Below are 17,629 nucleotides of genomic sequence, written 5' to 3'. Positions count from 1 at the left end.
CGTGACATTTCTAAAAATAGCTACAACATACGACCCAAGGTTTAAGAATCTGAAGTGCCTTCCAAAATCTGAGAGGGACGAGGTATGGAACATGCTTTCAGAAGTCTTAAAAGAGCAACACTCAAATGTGGAAACTACAGAACCCGAACCACCAAAAAAGAAAATCAACCTTCTGTTGGTGGCATCTAACTCAGATGATGGAAATGAACATGCATCGGTCCACTCTGTTTTAGATCGTTATTGAGCAGAACCTGTCATCAGCATGGACACATGTCCTCTAGTTTTTGAAGCATGAAGGGATATATGAATCTTTAGTGCATCTGGCACATAAATGTCTTGAGACGCCAGCTACAACAGTGCCATGCGAACACCTTTTCTCACTTCAGGTGACACTGTAAACAAGCAGGCAACATTGTCTCCTGCAAATTGTAATCAAATTAGTTTGTCTGAACGAGTGGCTGAAGTAGGTCTGAGTGGACTTCTAGGCTCTAAAGTTTTACCTTGTTTTATTTTTGAATGGAGTTATTTTTTGTACATAATTCTACATTTGTAAGTTCAACTTTCATGATAAAGAGATTGTCCTACAGTACTTGTATTAGGTGAAATGAAAAAAATTATTTTTTTACAGTGCAAATATTTGTAATATAAATAAATATAAAGTGAGCACTGTACACTTTGTATTCTGTAATTGAAATCGATATATTTGAAATTGTAGAAAACATACAAAATATCTAAATAAATGTTATGTTATTCTATTATTCTTTAACAGCATGATTAATCATGCAATTAATCACAATCAATTTTAAAATTGTGTGATTAATCACAATTAATTTTTAATCGCTTGACAGCCCTACTTTTTAGATATAAAAATAGAAAATTAAAAGATAAACCTTCTTGAATCCAGTATTAATGTTGCTTAGTTCAGCAATCGAAAGTCAGAAAATGGGAAAGTTAATTCTAAATATATGATATGAACTTTGCCCAGTTACATGTATATTTTCTGATATGGTGTTCATGCAATTATAATAGATATCGTGTATACATAAAATTGTTGAATAATTATATCAGATTATATAATTTGAAACATAGTACATCATTGTGAAAGGATGCAGAGATATACATAAAGAATGGAGCAGAGCTCAACTACATTTTCCACGTCCTGACTTTTGAGCACTCCATAATACAACCTTAATGTTGCATTAACATCTTTTTTCTTCCATTTATTACAATAAAACAACAACTGACAATAGTCAATTTAAAACAGAATACTTCAAGCGACTAAAGAAAGACTTCCATCTGCAGCAATTTCTTATCAGAAGTCTGCATAAATGAATAAGAAATGCAATATCCCCAAAGGCCAACTAAGGTGGATTTTATTGCAGTAGTTGGAGAAACAAACTGCACCCCAGCACCTTAACACGTGGAGGGGGTCACAGTCTGGAGCCGCACGGGGAAAAGGGGGCTGTTGCCCTCTTAAGGAGAGTTTTGCCCACCTCATAATTGCAGTGTCATAGGTTTGTGAGTGGGGAAGCTAGGAGAGAGGGGAGCAGTTCTTTTGAGCCTGCTGACTTCCATGCAACAGAAGGGAGGGCATATAACCCTATGGTCCAGAAACCATTACATGGAAGACTAGCAGCTCCCCACCTGAGACTGGCATAGGACTTGGTTTTTTTTGGACTACTGTGGACACTTTGCTAGTTGCCTTTTTTAGGACTGGGAAAGGATTTTTCTTTTACTGCCAAATTGGACAGGGTGGGTTTTTTTTTGTCTTCCCCACAACCCCTCAGGGATCCAGTGGGTAGGACAGCAGGTAAGGTTCAAATTGTTGCAACTTGGCAGGTGTCCAGTGCATGTAATCGCTCCTAGAGGATCCAGTTCCCTGATAAACTGGACCTGGAAGTGGACTTAGGGGAACTCAACTCATCTGAACTATCTGGGAATCATTCATACAATTCACGTGATCTTTCCTTCCTGTTAGAGGGCTCTCATCTGCCTTTCATCTCTCGATACCTCGTGTCAGCCCACTACACTACACACCCTTTGCATGAGGGTCAAGGAGCTTGGAAATAGGGTTGGAGTCCTAATGTCTGGTACAGGGAGTAGACAACTCCCTTTCCCCAGTTCCTTATTCCTCATATGAGGGGAGTATAGTGGGATCCCAACAATGAGCTTGCACCAGATGTGGAGAGAGAGATGAAGGGCTAATGGTAGCCCACTAGTGTGAAGGAAAGATGACCTGCATTGTATGAGTTATAGTCAGATAGTTCCCAGATGACTTGAGTTAATAAGATGGGGCCTAGTTAAACCTCATCCATTGTGTCTTGTCCTTCTTCCTGCATGTCCGGAACATTCTACTTGTGAATTGCAGGATCCCCCAATGAGAACTTCCTATTGACAGCATAACAAAATTCTAATATGATGACTGCTAGCAAGAATGCCTTTCATCATCGCAACTACTGGGAAAATCGATCTGGAGAGAGACATTTTCTAAGATATTGCTGACTGAAACCAAATAAAACTTACTAAATTAACACCAACACCTTTAATTATAGTAAAAAACAAATTGTAATCCAGTGCATTCTTTGGAATACAAGAATTGCTTGAAGCGTAATACATTTAAGTGTTATTATGGTAAACAGGAGGGGATCTGCTTTAGGTAATATAAACTAAATAAAGGTTAGCAAATATTGCCATGTGCCAAGCAGGAGGCAATAAAACACTGGTGGGGTCTATATCTGAGAATGATTGCAGCCTCCTAAACAAGTGCATATGAACTCTGGCATTTCCCATTGCACAGAAAATGACCTCCTGAAGGTTCTAGCTCTGTGGTGTCCAAAAGAGGAAAAACATTTTTTTTCTGTTCTAAAGAAAATTTTGTCTGAGTTGCACGAGAGGTTTCTAATAGTCTAAGAAAGAAAATGGGCGGAATAGCATGGATGATAGCACATCTAAAAATGTAAATGTTTAACCAACTGAAAATTGGCTGGAGCTCGAACTATCTAATTGCACTGCCAATAGTCCAGCAATTAAAGAGCTCAAGATGTTCATCTGCAGACATGCTTAAACATCTAATTTATTCAATTTTCAACACACTTACGTGGCTTTTGTAATACATTGAAAATGTGGTCGTGCCTGGGGCCACATCCAGGAAGTTAAGGAATCCAAACTGACATCTCAAATAATCAGGATTCCCAATCTTTATGCCAAAGTGACTGCTAAAATATATTCTAACATTTCCTATCAACAAAATTGTAGCAAAACTATGTTTAGAAAATGTTCAAGTTGACACAAATTAGAAGAGAATATAAGTCAGGATGTCATAAAGCAGACAGAACTGATGCTTCTGTCTCTCCTTGAATCAAGAACCCAATACAATAGTTTCTAAAAAAGTTTTACTTAACAACCTTTTGAACCAGAAAATAAATTTTCCACATGTGAAAATGCTCTTTCATTTCTCCAGAAAATCTGAAACAAACGTGAAAAATATTTAATTCTTTCATAAAAAAATGAAATTTGTAAATGTATTTTGTCAATGACAATTCTTCCTCCCAGAAAGCTCTACTCATGGACTCATATAATTCTATTACCAAATTATTGTACTTTACTGTATATTACAATGCTAACTTAATCCCACTTTTGTAATTATTCAAATTCAGAATTGAGTTCATATTGCATTTTCTGATCATGCAGTCATCAATTATACTCAAGTATAATTTATACTGAAGTCAACACAGGATCAGGCTCTTTATGTGGGTTTATAGATTATCAACATATGTGGTTCAAATATTTTTGTAGATTTGTACATATAAAATCTATCCCAAAGCAAAGAATACTTGAGTGTCTACTAGAAAGCATTTTAATTGAAATTCATAAACTTTTCTTGTTTAAGTTATTTAAGTGTTAAATGAAAGCTACAGTGGACTGAATGTTAAAATACAATGCAATTCTAAATATCATCTCAGAATAAATGTTTCATTTATTTATAATGTCCAAAAAGTGTATTTGCTTAAATCATACCAGAAAAAACTTTGCTCAAAAAATTCACTTGTATTCCTGTATTTAGATAGATTTGATTAAAAAATAACATTAAAAATTGCTTACCCATTGCTCTTCATAACAAGGAGACATTTATTTAAAATCAGAGTTCTTAGTATCTTAACTTCTGTAATGTTTCTACTGATACCCATTATAATGCTAATGAAAAATTCTCTATAATATTAACAATAACCTAAAAGGCATTCTGCATAACCAATGTCTTCTTGATTTACAATGCACAATGGTTTTCATTAATTTTTGTACATTAATGGAACTTTCTTTCTGTTATCCAAAATATACTTCTTGGAAGGCATAAAAGATTATTATCTATGGATGGGTGCTGGTTAATGATGACAGTACTAATGCTTTGCCAAGTGCAATTTGCAACTTGATTTCTTAAGCAAAAATAATATCCAAAGATAAAGACACTCCAAGCCATTTTTACATTAAATCACAGTTTTATTTCCAAAAAGTACAAATGGAACTATGTTTTATTGTTATGACTCTGAAAGAAATATATTTTTAAATCCTCTTATCCTTGCAATGATTGCTACCCTATCACAGTGTAATTGTTGTAAACGTATATCAGGAAGAGTGTTGGTAATTTCAGACTAGCTATCCAAACCATAGTCTTTACATCCAGGACATTACTCCTGATCGATTTACTATTTGATTAGAATTCAAAAAAAAGTGTCAGAACAATATTTCAAAACTTTTGCTTTTGAAATCCCATTGAACTGATGAGGAAGATCAAGGGACCAGTGACACATTCCTAGTGCTTTTGGTTCCTTGATCCTCTTCATAAGTTCAATGGCATTTCAAAAGCATAGATTTTGAAATAGAGTTCTATATATTTCGTTCAATTCTAATCAAAAATAAAATTGAACAACAACCTTGCCCTCTACATAAGGGCTCTGTTTTGGAGAGTTGGTCTTAAATTATCTAAAGTTTTCTTGAAATGTATTTAAAACAATTAAAATGTTTTTAAATTAATTTCTACATATGAGGCAGCCAATTCAAAAGGGGGAAAACATCTGTCCTGCTTGTTTTATGATGACCTAGACATCCTGACCTACATTCCCATCTCTGATTTTTTTACTTCAATGGGTGCTTTGGGTGCATAGGGAATGGAAGAGCGGGAGGCAGATTTCCACTTCTGTAATGCCACTGATAATAATTTTTACACTGGGCCTTAGGGACCATCACTACTTTTCAGTTTTATCCTGAAAGGTGCTGAAGCCCATTTGAAGAATATTGGGGGTGTGTAATATTTAAGGATTATGATTAATGTTATACAATAAAACATTTTAAAGTATTGACAGTGATTGACCAATTACATCACACGAGGTTCTTGGAGAACTTTTTACAAAATAATTAAGCTATAGTTTAATGAAAAGATGAGATACCTGAGTAGAATTTTTTATTGATTGTTTTTTGCCTAATTTCAATTTTTTTATCTTATTTAAAATAGAAATGTTAATAATTAATGCTAGTAATTATACAAAATAAATAAAGAGAATGGAGTTTGTCAGCATACTGTGTGTTGCTGTGGCAAACCAAGAAACAAACCCCTTCTCACTTATGTCAGTGTAACAAGAGAAACTCCCACTGAAGTCAACAGAGCTAGACCGGTGAATGTGAGAAGAGAGATCCCTCAAGATAATCAAGACCTGAGGGTTCTACATGATACTTTTTCTTAGGCCCTGATCCAATGCGCACTGAAGTTAATGGAGCCTTTCCAGTAATTTTAACACCAGCCATTTTCCTGAATTAAGCTGAATCAAGACACGCTGAAGATGCTGTGCTCACTGCAACTGTATGCAGTGGGTCCTTGGCTGGCTGGAAAGGGGTTGTTGCCCCATTAAAGGATCCCCCTGCAACTGGTGGCAAAGTGGGAGGAAGGGGAAAGTTTACCTGTACAGATTGGGAAGGAATAAGAAATAGCTGGAGCATGTTGGGGGACACTGCCCTACCAGATGACTAGAATGGGGGGTATTTATATTCTTGTGCAATTTCAGGGAAGCCCTCCTTCACCTGTACCGAGTTGGCCCATCTACCCACAGAATCTAGAAGAGGGTTAGGTTCCCTCATGATCCGCCACAGGCATTGCGCTAGTTGCTGGCGAGGATTTTTCCCTCAATGCCAGATTGGCTAAGGTGGGGTGTTTTTTGTTTTTCGCCTTCCCCACAATGGGTTTGAGACTTAGCGGGGTGGGGCAAGAGGAGTTAATTGATACGGTTGCAACTTAGTATGCAAAACTCCTGCAGATATCCAGAGCAGGTACTCAGTATGGAAGGGTTACAGTTATTCAGACAAAATGAACCGGAAAAGGATTTAAAGGAACGCATCCCTTCAGGGAGTTGAAAAAGAGGGGTTCAGGGCTTCTATGTTGGGTATGGGGGGGAACACACACTTTTCTAGACCCCTTAACACTTAAGAGGGGAGGGCGGCTGGGTTCTTGCTACAAGGTGGGTGGGACCAGGTTGGGGATTATGTGAAAATGGTTAAAGAAACAATGATTAGCTGCACTGTACAATATATTGCTGGGTATTCCCAGATATTTAAAGTCATTAAAGTTGTGGCCGAATTAAACCTTTCCATTGCATCCTGTCTTTCTTCTGGTACAGCTGGACAACCACTGCTAATAGCTATTCCTCAAGTAGAAAGAGGTTAAATCTATCAGATAAATTATTCACTGCAAATTATTCAGTCTTACAAATAAAGAAACATTGAATACTTCTTTAAAATGATTACGATAGTATGGAAAGTAATAAATAGTGAAGCTATAAAATTCTCTCTAGTTAAAATGAAAAATGTATAACAAGTTATGTAATTCCAAATGGAAGTTTTGACGCAGTTCCACAGTAACACTAATGTTGTAAAATTGTGTTTATGTACTGATACGTTAAGTGCACTAATAGAATTTACTATGTGCATTCCTGTGCCATAGAAAAAGATGGAAGGCCACCCACAATACTTGTTTATTTAAAGATATAGAGAGTGCTGTGACATTTCACTCCATATTCTTTATGAAAATATGCTTATGATATGAATAGGACATAACTGAGTGTACTTTATGCAAGATGTATCTTGTAAGATATAATTGGAAAGGTTATAATTTACTGAATGTGATTATCAAATTTGTATGCATGTACCATCTCTGTATCTGAAGTTAGGAATATTGCTATGTATCTGTATTTCAACTATGCTACTTTGGGTGATGCCTACTGCTAACATTTCAGGTATAACAATGGAAAAGCCAGACAGGGCTGATGACCCATCAGCGAGGATAATGGACTGTGACAAGGCTTGGTCTTCCTGAGGGACTCTCCATACTGCCACTGACTCATGGATGCTGTGATACTACAGAGTCAGATGGTCTTGTCACCCGATACTAAACATTAGCTGGGACTTCTTGTAACTTTCCTTTGGAAGGGAACGGGGGTCAGGTTTGGGAAACAAAGGCTTCCCACCTTATGTAAATCCTATTTAAGGATGGGGAAGAAGGCAAATGGGACTCCTCCTTCTCCATGGCCTGTCTGCCCAAGAAGAAAGACTGCTAAAGCCACCTGAAGGAAAGGCGGGTGTGGGGGAGGGGGAGTCCAGACAGACAAGGGTCTAGTCTGAAAAGAAATATTACTGGAACTCTGAACCACAGAAACTTTGCAACCTGCCTAGGATTTAGGCTAAGAAATGACATTAAATAACAGATTTAAAAGTAGCCATCCTTCAACAAAAAAACTTTAAAAACAGGCTTCAAAGAGAAACTGCAGAGCTACAATTCAACTGCAAACTTAACACCGTTAATTTGGGCTTGAATAGGGCCTGGGCGTGGCTGGCTCACTACAAAAGCCATTTTCCCTCTCTTGGTTTTGACACCTCCTCATCAGTTATTGGGAGTGGACCACACCCACCCTGACTGAATTGTCCCTGTCAACACTGGTTCTCCGCTTGTAAAGCAATTCCCTTCTTTTCATGTGCCAATTTATATTTATGCTCGTATCTGTAATTTTCACTCCATGCATCAGAAGAAGTGTGGGGGAGTTACCCACAAAAGCTTATGCCCAAATGAATCTGTTAGTCTTTAAGGTGCCACTGGACTCCTCATTGTCATTTTGCAACCTGTTTCTTAAGTATATTGAGCTTAGCTTGTACACTTGCATATTTTGCTTTATTTGGTCAGTAATCTGCTTTGTTCTGTCTCTTATCTCTTATATTCGCTTAAAATTCACCTTTTGTAGTTAATAAACTTATTTCTTGTTTATAATATAACCCAGTTTATGTAAGTTCTAACAGGGTGGGAGTGGTGCATATCTCCCTCCCCATTGAGGGAGGGGGCAAATTTCATAAAGTCTTTGGGTTTGTACCCCGTTAAGGGAGTGGGCACCAGATTTTTGGAGCAAGCCCCTAAGGCTGAATCTTTCTGGAGTGGATCTCTGTCTCTCTGTGTAGCTGGGTGTGGCCCTGCCTGAGTGCTTGGCTGGAAGAGGTTTGTGAGCCTAACTCAGCAAGGCCAGGTAAAGAGGACCCAGGCTAGCATAATAGGTTGACTCAGTAGCATCCCAGCACATCAGGTGACACCCCAAAGGGTCCAAACCCATCACAAGTGCCTGTTACCTAGACTTATTTTTGGTTTTTGATTTTATTTTGAAAGGGTGTAAAGTAATAGATTCCAATGTTTTTGGATCCAGACATTTACTGCTACTAACTATTTTAAGACTATAAGTTGGCCCAAAGAACCCTTGGTAAATACAAACCATGATGTTTCTGCTCATTGGTCTATTACTTTTCAGAAAACTGCACTGGATCAATGGATTGAATGGTGCTAATCGTGGGTTTCTGTACAACTGACAACAGGATCAGGTGGAGGAATTAGTATGCAAAACTCTAAAAATCAGAAGGGTTGTCCAGACAGAGATTTGCGGGACAGACTATAGTATCTTATTTCTTTAGGATGGCAAGGCAATGCCAGATATCAGCTAAGAATGGTTTATAAAGAGGTTTGTTTTGAACCTCAGGATTTTCAGACCATTCATTTCAGAACTGGAATAGTTACATCTATAAGGATGGTTGGGTTAGGTTCAGTGGAGATTCAGCCTGTTGCAGCTGCTAAAAACCTAGATGCCTTCCATAATATGGAAGAGTGAGTCTATCACTAAAAATTAAGGTTTGATGTAGATTGTTGGAATAACGTTTCTTTAAATAGTGCATTTAATTTAGGATTAATGCTGTTCACATTGGGGGTGTGTGTTAAAGGTTTCAGCCATAGGTTTGGGAACCAAATTCTGATATGCTTAGCAAGCAGGAGTCAGGGGTCACAGCTGTGCTTTGACAAAGGAAAATGAGCCCATACATGTTGCTACTGACATGCTGGTTATGCTTTGGAATCAACTAGATGCAGTGTGGTCTAAGGAATGAGTACAGAACTTGAAATCAAGAATGTCTGAATTCTAATATCAGCTCTTCCCTTGAAGTGCTTTGCTGATTTAGGGCCTAAATCATCAGAGAACCTTGGGCGAGTCTTTTAATTATGTAAATTATCAGGCGCACTCTGATCACTTCTTTACAAAGAAGAGAAACAACTTTGTTGGTTGGGAACTGAGAGAGTTCTAAATGACCTCCAGTCCTGCCTATTGTATAGGTGGAAGATTTGGTAGTGAGCATTGTCATTAATCACTGGTATGTTTCTGTGGAGACTGTCCTTGTGATTTTGTGTTATTTTGGTGTCTGAAAGAATAATTTCTTCTCTCATACAGGGACCGTGGGGTAAGGGAGGGGATGCAAAGTAAAAATTATTGGAAAATGGCTATGGGATATGCTTTTGGCACAGGAAACCCCCGCACTATTCTTGAGTGAGGGTCCAATTTTTGTCAGGCGAATTTTGACAGAATGTCAGCCTTTTGATATAGACATGGGAAAGTGTTTGCTGAGACTTGGTATGCTAGTTGTCATTGACCGCTTGGGGGCTATTTTACTTGTTGTGTTCTATAGTATATCTTTGAGTGTAATACATACAGCACCATATTATTATTGTTTTGCTTTTACTAAAAAAAAAGAGTTATAAAGGCCTTATTGCCTTTACAGAAATCCATTCAGGCAAAAATTTTCACACGTGCCCTAAAGTTATACACCTAAATAAGACATTTTTAGAAGGGCTGGCCATGCATAAATTCTACTGAAGTCAATGGGCCAAATTTTCAACCCTAACTAAACCGCTTCACACCACTCGAGGAGGAAAAATCATTCATAAACCTACTCTACAAGAAGCCACAGATTTTCCCAACAAATAGTTGGCACATAGTCAGCTTATACCAGCTCTACACCACCAACTCTCCCTGTACTCTGTTGGGGCTGGATGGAATCGATGGCAATTGATCTGATCCCCAGCCAGAATGGAACTTATGGGACTGCTGTAGGCAGAATAATTTAGAGCATCCAAAAGGCTGCTTTCAGTCAAGCCAGGGACCATTTTGACACCCAGTCAGCCCAGGACCAGGGAAGCAGAAAGGTAGCCTAGAGACACCTTTTACCGTCTCCCTTCCAGCTGAGCATCTGGCCCTGTGGGAACAGTAGGTGTTTGACAATTCTGAAAATCAGGTCATTTTTACTTAGGTGCCTACAAATAGAATATTGGAGCCTAATTTTATGTTTCTGAGTTTGAACATTTTGGCTGACGTTACTAATTTTTTTTAATCACACATAAAAGGAATACACACACATACACATGCATCTATATATATTGCATACAATGTGTTGCTGTAGGAAGGGTATGAGAGGTATAAGGTAAAAGAAATGCAGCAGAGTTGAGGAAGTAGAAAAGATGAGTAGAATGATGAGCATTATAAAAAGTAGTAACAATTATTTGTTTTTAATCAGGTCTTTTCCCTTGTCCCAATTCCTTCCACTAAATCAGTTTTTAACCTAATTCAAGCAATGTGCTTCATTTTCTCTTAAATCTTTTATTCACAGGAAGCACAATACTATATTAGATATTTATTTTTTGAAGCTGTACTGATGGAATATTGGCTGAAGCAAAAAGGTATCATTCTTTGTTTAATTATTGTTATTTCATGCATATTATACTTTTATTACTATTGCTAGACAGATTTCTTTAACAAGTTGTTAATGGACAAAAATAATCATTTTATTTTGAAGAGCAATCTGTAATACAAAAAAACCCAAACATTCATAAGCTCAGAAACCACTGTGACAGGCACTACAGAAGACCCTGAAACAGATCATGTGAATTTAATTTATTTCCTTTAAATCCTAGACATTATATACAAAAATAGTGTCCTTATAATTGATTATTCATTCATACTTTCGCTAAGTATTTACAATAATCAGAATCTTAAAATACATTGGCAATCACTCTCAAGTAGGAGCAGAGAGTAAGTTTTCTAAAACAGAGCAAAATGCTTCACTCCATCTTTGTTATTTATACTGAAAAAAGAATCTGGATTAAGAAGCCACTTGCTCTGTTAAATATTACATCTCACTAAAGTGTTATTATTTCTTTATGTTTTCTTGCATTTCCTCTTCTTATGTGTTTTTTAAAAATGGTCTTAGTTTGATCTAAATATCCTAATCTTTCTCTTGGCATATAAACTATATTCACTTAAATACATATCATTCATTTTCTGATCTATATAAAAATATTCTTTGAAACTCCTGACAGAAATTACAAATATAAGAGAGACACTGTAAAAATTAACACCTGAAACAAAAGAAATCTCAAAAATGAAACAAAACTTTATCATTCAATATGTTGCCAACCGATGGACATTTGAAGGCAGCATGGTGAGCGAGTTACATAGAAACCAGGAAAAAAAGTATCTTTTGGCTGTTCTGCTCTAGGTACTCTGATAACTGAGATTGTTCAACCTTCCCTTGAGACATGGTGTAGAAAGTATTTCACATGCTCAAAGTCAGGGAAAACTTTACAGCTCATCTGCTGTTGTCAGATTAGGCTGCTGAAATGCACAATACCATCAGTATGTGAGCCTGATTCAACACACTTTCTGTCCAATGTTTGCAACGTGTAAATCTATTTTCAATCTACTTTGGCAGATAAAACTTTTTTTTTGTAAACAGTATCTGGCCCCTAATTATTATAAATAATATTTTATCTAGAATATATTATAGTAGAAGAACTCATAACACAGATGTTACTAAAAACAGTCACTGTTGGCAGGGACAGAAAACTGTTTAGACATCCCCCATGCCCAAATAATCTGTTAGAAGGCTGTATGCTATGTTCCATCTTACATTCATTATTTTAGAGCCCAATCTGCGAGGTGCTGAGCCTCTCAACTTCCACTGAAGTCAGAGGGAGTTGAGGGCTCTCAGCACTTTGCAAAGGAAAATGTGTCTTACTGTGTCTATTCCAGCTTTCACTTGCCTTCCTTAGATGAGATGATTTCAGCCTCCTCTGCCACTCACATTAGATATTTTGCAGTCTATTTCTTGCCTATGCTGACAAGAAGTGCTGCTTCTAGAAGCAAGGCTTTCTCCTTGTTTCTTTACCATATTTACATATCACAGATGCTAGAGTTATTAAAATAACATCACATTTATATAGGTTATCATTCATTATTATTGTTGTACTGTATATGTGACTGTAATGAAAGTACTTATGCCCTTATTCATATATGAAAAAACATTTTATAATACAAAGTTTGGAGTGGGCTTAACTTTGCACTCCCCTCCTCAGAAAAAACTCTGTCTGAAATCAATACGAGATTTACCTGAATAAAAAGTATGTAATCAGGTACTGTGATTGCAATAAAGCGTTAAAGTGATGCTATTAGCCAGAGAAGTAAAGCTTAAGTGTTTCGTCACCATACTTACAAGTTGAAGTTTCTTTGTATTAAATTGCTTTTTCTTTTTTTTTTATGAAAGAGTATTTGGAACATGGAGGAAATCATTACAGGAACAGTACAAAGATTCTCTGAGGTCAAACGGGTAACAATATGACTCTTCAGATGTCATACCATATAAGAATTTTCATGTACACGTTGTAAAATAACAATATTATCCAACTAATTTTTAGGCCTAACAATCTAGACAGTGCCTCTTTAAAAAATATCACACAAAGAAATGTCTGTGATCCTATGCATCACCCTAGTGATTTATGGCTCAGTCAAGGTTGTTAAAATCTACACCAGCCCCCAGTATGCTCAGAGGGCTGGAGTATAAATTTAGGATTACATACTCCCATCAGTCCAGTGGCTCTCCCACTGATGTCAGTAGGAGTTCTGTAAAAAGGCTGGGAGTAGTCTTTTTATAGTAACTAAACCTGTAAATATTGTTTGTTCAGAACCTCAGTGCCATGTTCACAAATTGGAAAATATTACCAGGTGTGTGGCCCCCACTGTTCCTGCCTTCTGTTTCTCCTCCTTCCCTATCCCTTTTCCCTGTTTCTCCCCATTTCATGCCTTTGTGCATATACACTGTCCACCTCTCTGCACAGGATCTGGTTCATGAGGTGAATATAACCAAATCGCTTGGTAATAGCGACCATTCTATAATTAAATTTAGCATCCTTTTTTTTGGGGGGGGGGGAGGAATGCCAAAGAAAGCCACCACAGTAGCATTTAACTTTAAAAAGAGGTACTATGCAAAAATGAGGAAGCTAATTAAATTGAAATTAAAAGAAACTCACAAGACTGAAATGCCTGAAAGCTGCATGGAGACTATTTAAAAACACCACAATAGAGACAAACTAAATGTATACCCCAAATTTAAATAAATAGATTAAAACAAAAAGTAAGAGGATCAAAAATGCCACCAGGCCTGAAGAGCAGAGTAAAGCAAGGTGATTTCAGGCAAAAAGGCATCCTTTAAAAATTGGAAGTCAAATCCAAGTGAGGAAAATAGAAAGGAGCATAAAATTGGCAAGTCAATCATAAAAGCATAACAAGACAGGCCAAGGAAGAATTTGAAGATCAACTAGCAAAAGACACAAAAACTAATAGCAAAATTATGTATAAGTACATCAGAATCAGGAAGCCTGCCAGTCAGTGGCGTGACTGGATGATCAAGGGGCTAAAGGAGCACTCATGGAAGACAAGACAGCTGAGGAGAAGCTAAATGAATTCTTTGCATTGGTCTTCACCAAAGAGGATCTGGAGGAAGATCCCCACACCTGAGCTTTTGACAAACATGAGGAACTGTCCCAGACTGAGGTGTAAATGGAGAGGGTTTCAGAACAAATTGATAATGGGAACTCTCGGGTGCTTAACGCTTTTGAACATGCAACCACTTATTAATATCTAGTGATTTAGGGACTTAACTTTGGGCATACTTTTAAAAAATTATCTTGGCCTTGAAATGTATTATGGATAAAGGTCTCTATGCCTTCCCCTCTTCTTGCCCATCATCTATCCCCTTCTTCATGCTCCTTCTTCCTTCCCTTCCCATAATGGCCAGCCAACCTCCTGCCCTTTGCACCACTCCTCCTGTCTCACCTGAAGCTCTGTGACAGAGAAACCCACGAGTGGTTCACTAATCTGTCAGCAGCTTGTTAGGCCTGACTCACTACACTCACTACACCTCACACAATTGTCATGATATATACCCAAAATGTGGCACATAAGATATCACTTGAAAACTAATAACTCACTGATCATTAATATTATTGCATGATGTATGCATGGGGTGTATACAAAGAGTTATGGATATGTGCTAGAATTATGTTCTTAAGATGTGTTTGGCAAGCAATGCGTAAACCCAGTCTGCCTTAGACAATGGAATGTGTAATGGCTTGGCTGATCATCCTGGTCATTAGGCAAAGACAATGAAGGTGTATTTACATAAGAACCATCAAGCTAACAAGGAGACAAGGCACTGTCTCAACTATCACTGGCAGGGGCAGAATGAAATCCTCACTAGACTGCATGGCATCTTTTTTCCTAGAAGGAGAAAATTAACTTTATCTGAGAAAACTTTTCAATGATTTACTGGATTATAAAGACAGAGGGTCTGAACCTCAAATGGTAAGTAATTGAATCAAGTGATTGTATACAATATTACTGTACTATAAAAGGTATCAAGTAAGGTCTTTCATGAAAGCTAATGACACACTAGTGAGTAATATTACTGTGAAGGGTATGTATTAACACTATAAAGGAGTTATGGATATTTACTAATATTAGGCTTTACAGTATTGTAAAGTAGGCTGTTGTGACCAAAGGGAAAAACAGATTGTCTCTCAGACAGGCGGGAAGGTAACATGGTGGAATTAAAACCAGAAATCAGCAGGGGGGGTGGGAAGTCCATAGGAAGGGAAGAATGGCATGAGGTCATCCTGCCTCTTGATTCAGGGTCAATGAACTCAGAGATCTAAGAGGAAACAGAGATACACTATGGTATCTTTCACCTAGGAAGACAAGGGGAACCAGCACCTTGCATTTCTGTGGAAGGTCACGAAAGAGGAAAGTCAGCCCTGGCTGGAAAGAAGAAAGTTTGGTAAGAAATCTACCATAAACAAAGACTGTAGTTTATTAAGTTAGGTCTTAGCCATTAGAAAGTGTATTTTACTTTTATTTGCTTGTAACCATTTTTGTCTTTATCCCTTGCACTTGAACTTATTTAAAACCTCTCTTTTTGTTAATACATTTGTTTTACTTTTAATCTAAACTAACCTAGCACTGTGTCTGAATTGAAGTGATAGTTAATTCCAGTTAAAGTAATAATCTGTGATTTTATCTCTTTAAAGTAGCAACACACCTTATTAGTTCTCTGAGTGTTCCAGGGGAGGGCTGGACACTTCAGGGCAGATGTTTTGGGGAAATTTGGGACTGGAAGTGCATTGGGTCACCCTGAAAGTAGTAACCAAAGCTTGTGAAGACCAGGGTGGGGCTGTTGTAAGCAAGCTGGTGGGGTCAGAGTGCTGAACAAGGGCTTCACAGCACAGAAACTTAAGGAACTGCATGCATGTCTGCTAACTGTTGGGGTCCAGGCTGTGAGTCACAGTAGCAGAATAAATAAGGCACCCAAGGTTACAGGACAGGCTGTGACAACCTCTCACGAGTCTGGACTGAACCTCAAAATGTTACAAGTTTCCAACTCAAAGACTAGTTAGCACAGCTCCATGCCATCCATTCCTCTATTCTGAGACCATTGTACCTGTCGCTATGTCCAACCCTAGTCTCTAGATTTTTCCTCTTCTCATTCCTCGACATCTCCTCCCTTGCTCCCTAAATACGCAGTCAGTAGCAGGACAATTTATATTTACAAACATTAAACCATATTCTGACTACATGTGATAACCACTCTGCATAAACACAAAACTGTTTTATTATATATCTTTGTAATTTCCCCATTAATCCACCTCCTTCCTACCCAAAAACTCCCCAAGCCAAACCAAACACTCAGTTATACCTCCGCTAGCTGGGCTAACAAAATAAAACAATTTCAGTGGTTATAGACCAAGCCATTTTGGAGATAGCTGTCAAAAAAGACAATGTTTCAAAAGTGAACATCAGGTAAATATTCAAAATATCCTTCCACTACAATGCTTTTTCTGATTATTACCAAACTTCTTAGAAAATTTCTACCCTCGGATGAAGCACGGCATGACAAATTTCAGGAAGATTTGTTAATTTGGGATTGGGGATGAGAGTAACTAAGGGAGTGGGACTGAACACTGGCCTCATAATCAGAAGCTACATTCAGTAAATAATTCTCAATTATGAACCGGTTAGTGCTGCCTTAAAATACCCAATTGCCTTACTTTAATCATGGAAAATATGCTTGGTTGGTTGCTTTGGAAAATACATTAATTTCTGAGACTTTACAGTTGCAGTGCTCATTACCATCAAGCAGCACAATGGATATATGAAGGAGATATTTAGTGAAGTGTTCAGCTTCCAGGAGAGCTGAAGTCTTAAATCCAAGAGAAAAAAAACCATTTGAGAAAGTCATAATTAAAAATTTCAGTGCCATAATACATGTTTCTTGTCTAAACCATGTATCCTGTGTGTGCTTAACAGTATCTCACGGAGTTCAGAACAAGCGATTGTTTGGAGAAGAGGGGGACCATCCGTCCACATACACAAAACCAAACGATTCTCATAGCTTCCTCTTCCATGTAAAGCTGTTCCCAAACAGATCATTTAACTGATGTGCATTTCGGCAAATATCTTCCTTTGGAACCACTTCAAACAAAGCAAATTCCACAAGAGACAAAGCTTCTATCTAATACACTGCAGTGATATGACCTCTTGACCGCAACTTTTCTGTATGTGCATCACAAAAGGCTCTTGACAACTGTCATTTCCAGAGATTAATAAAAACATTTTTTTAAAAACCCTATAATATTGTTTGAACAGAAATAGGGGAAGCCAGATACAACCTGGTTCAGTATTTCAATACATTTTAACCCCTGCTCTCCCGGGCTAGATATCTTACTTTTTGACCTATTCATTTTAAACAACAGAAAATTCTTACAGCTGATAACAGCTATACTAAATTCACTTCTTTCTTAAACTGCCTCCAAGCAGAGCCTTAGATTTTATTTGAAGATTAAATCTTCTATACCACAAATCTGACAGAATCAGAAAGCTTGCTAAAACCATCTAAACTTTTAAAG

General features: G+C 37.5%; 1 protein-coding gene across 6 annotated transcripts in view; it reads right to left on the bottom strand.

Moving 5' to 3' along the window:
* FOXP2 (forkhead box P2) overlaps window positions 1-17,629 on the bottom strand; it is a 319,636-nt gene that overhangs the window by 198,161 nt on the left and 103,846 nt on the right. Inside the window, exon 1 of one of the 6 annotated variants that reach the window (XM_039508047.1) lies at window positions 12,886-12,906. The exons of the other annotated variants lie outside the window; for them this stretch is intronic. The gene's annotated coding sequence lies outside the window, so the exon portion shown is untranslated. Of the gene's footprint in view, window positions 1-12,885; window positions 12,907-17,629 lie in introns of those variants that run through there. 6 annotated transcript variants of the gene reach the window in all.

This window comes from Mauremys reevesii, linkage group 1 (genome assembly GCF_016161935.1).
Source record: "Mauremys reevesii isolate NIE-2019 linkage group 1, ASM1616193v1, whole genome shotgun sequence".
In the NCBI taxonomy this organism is placed as follows: Eukaryota; Metazoa; Chordata; order Testudines; family Geoemydidae; genus Mauremys; species Mauremys reevesii.
This window is presented reverse-complemented; position numbering and strand designations above follow the sequence as displayed.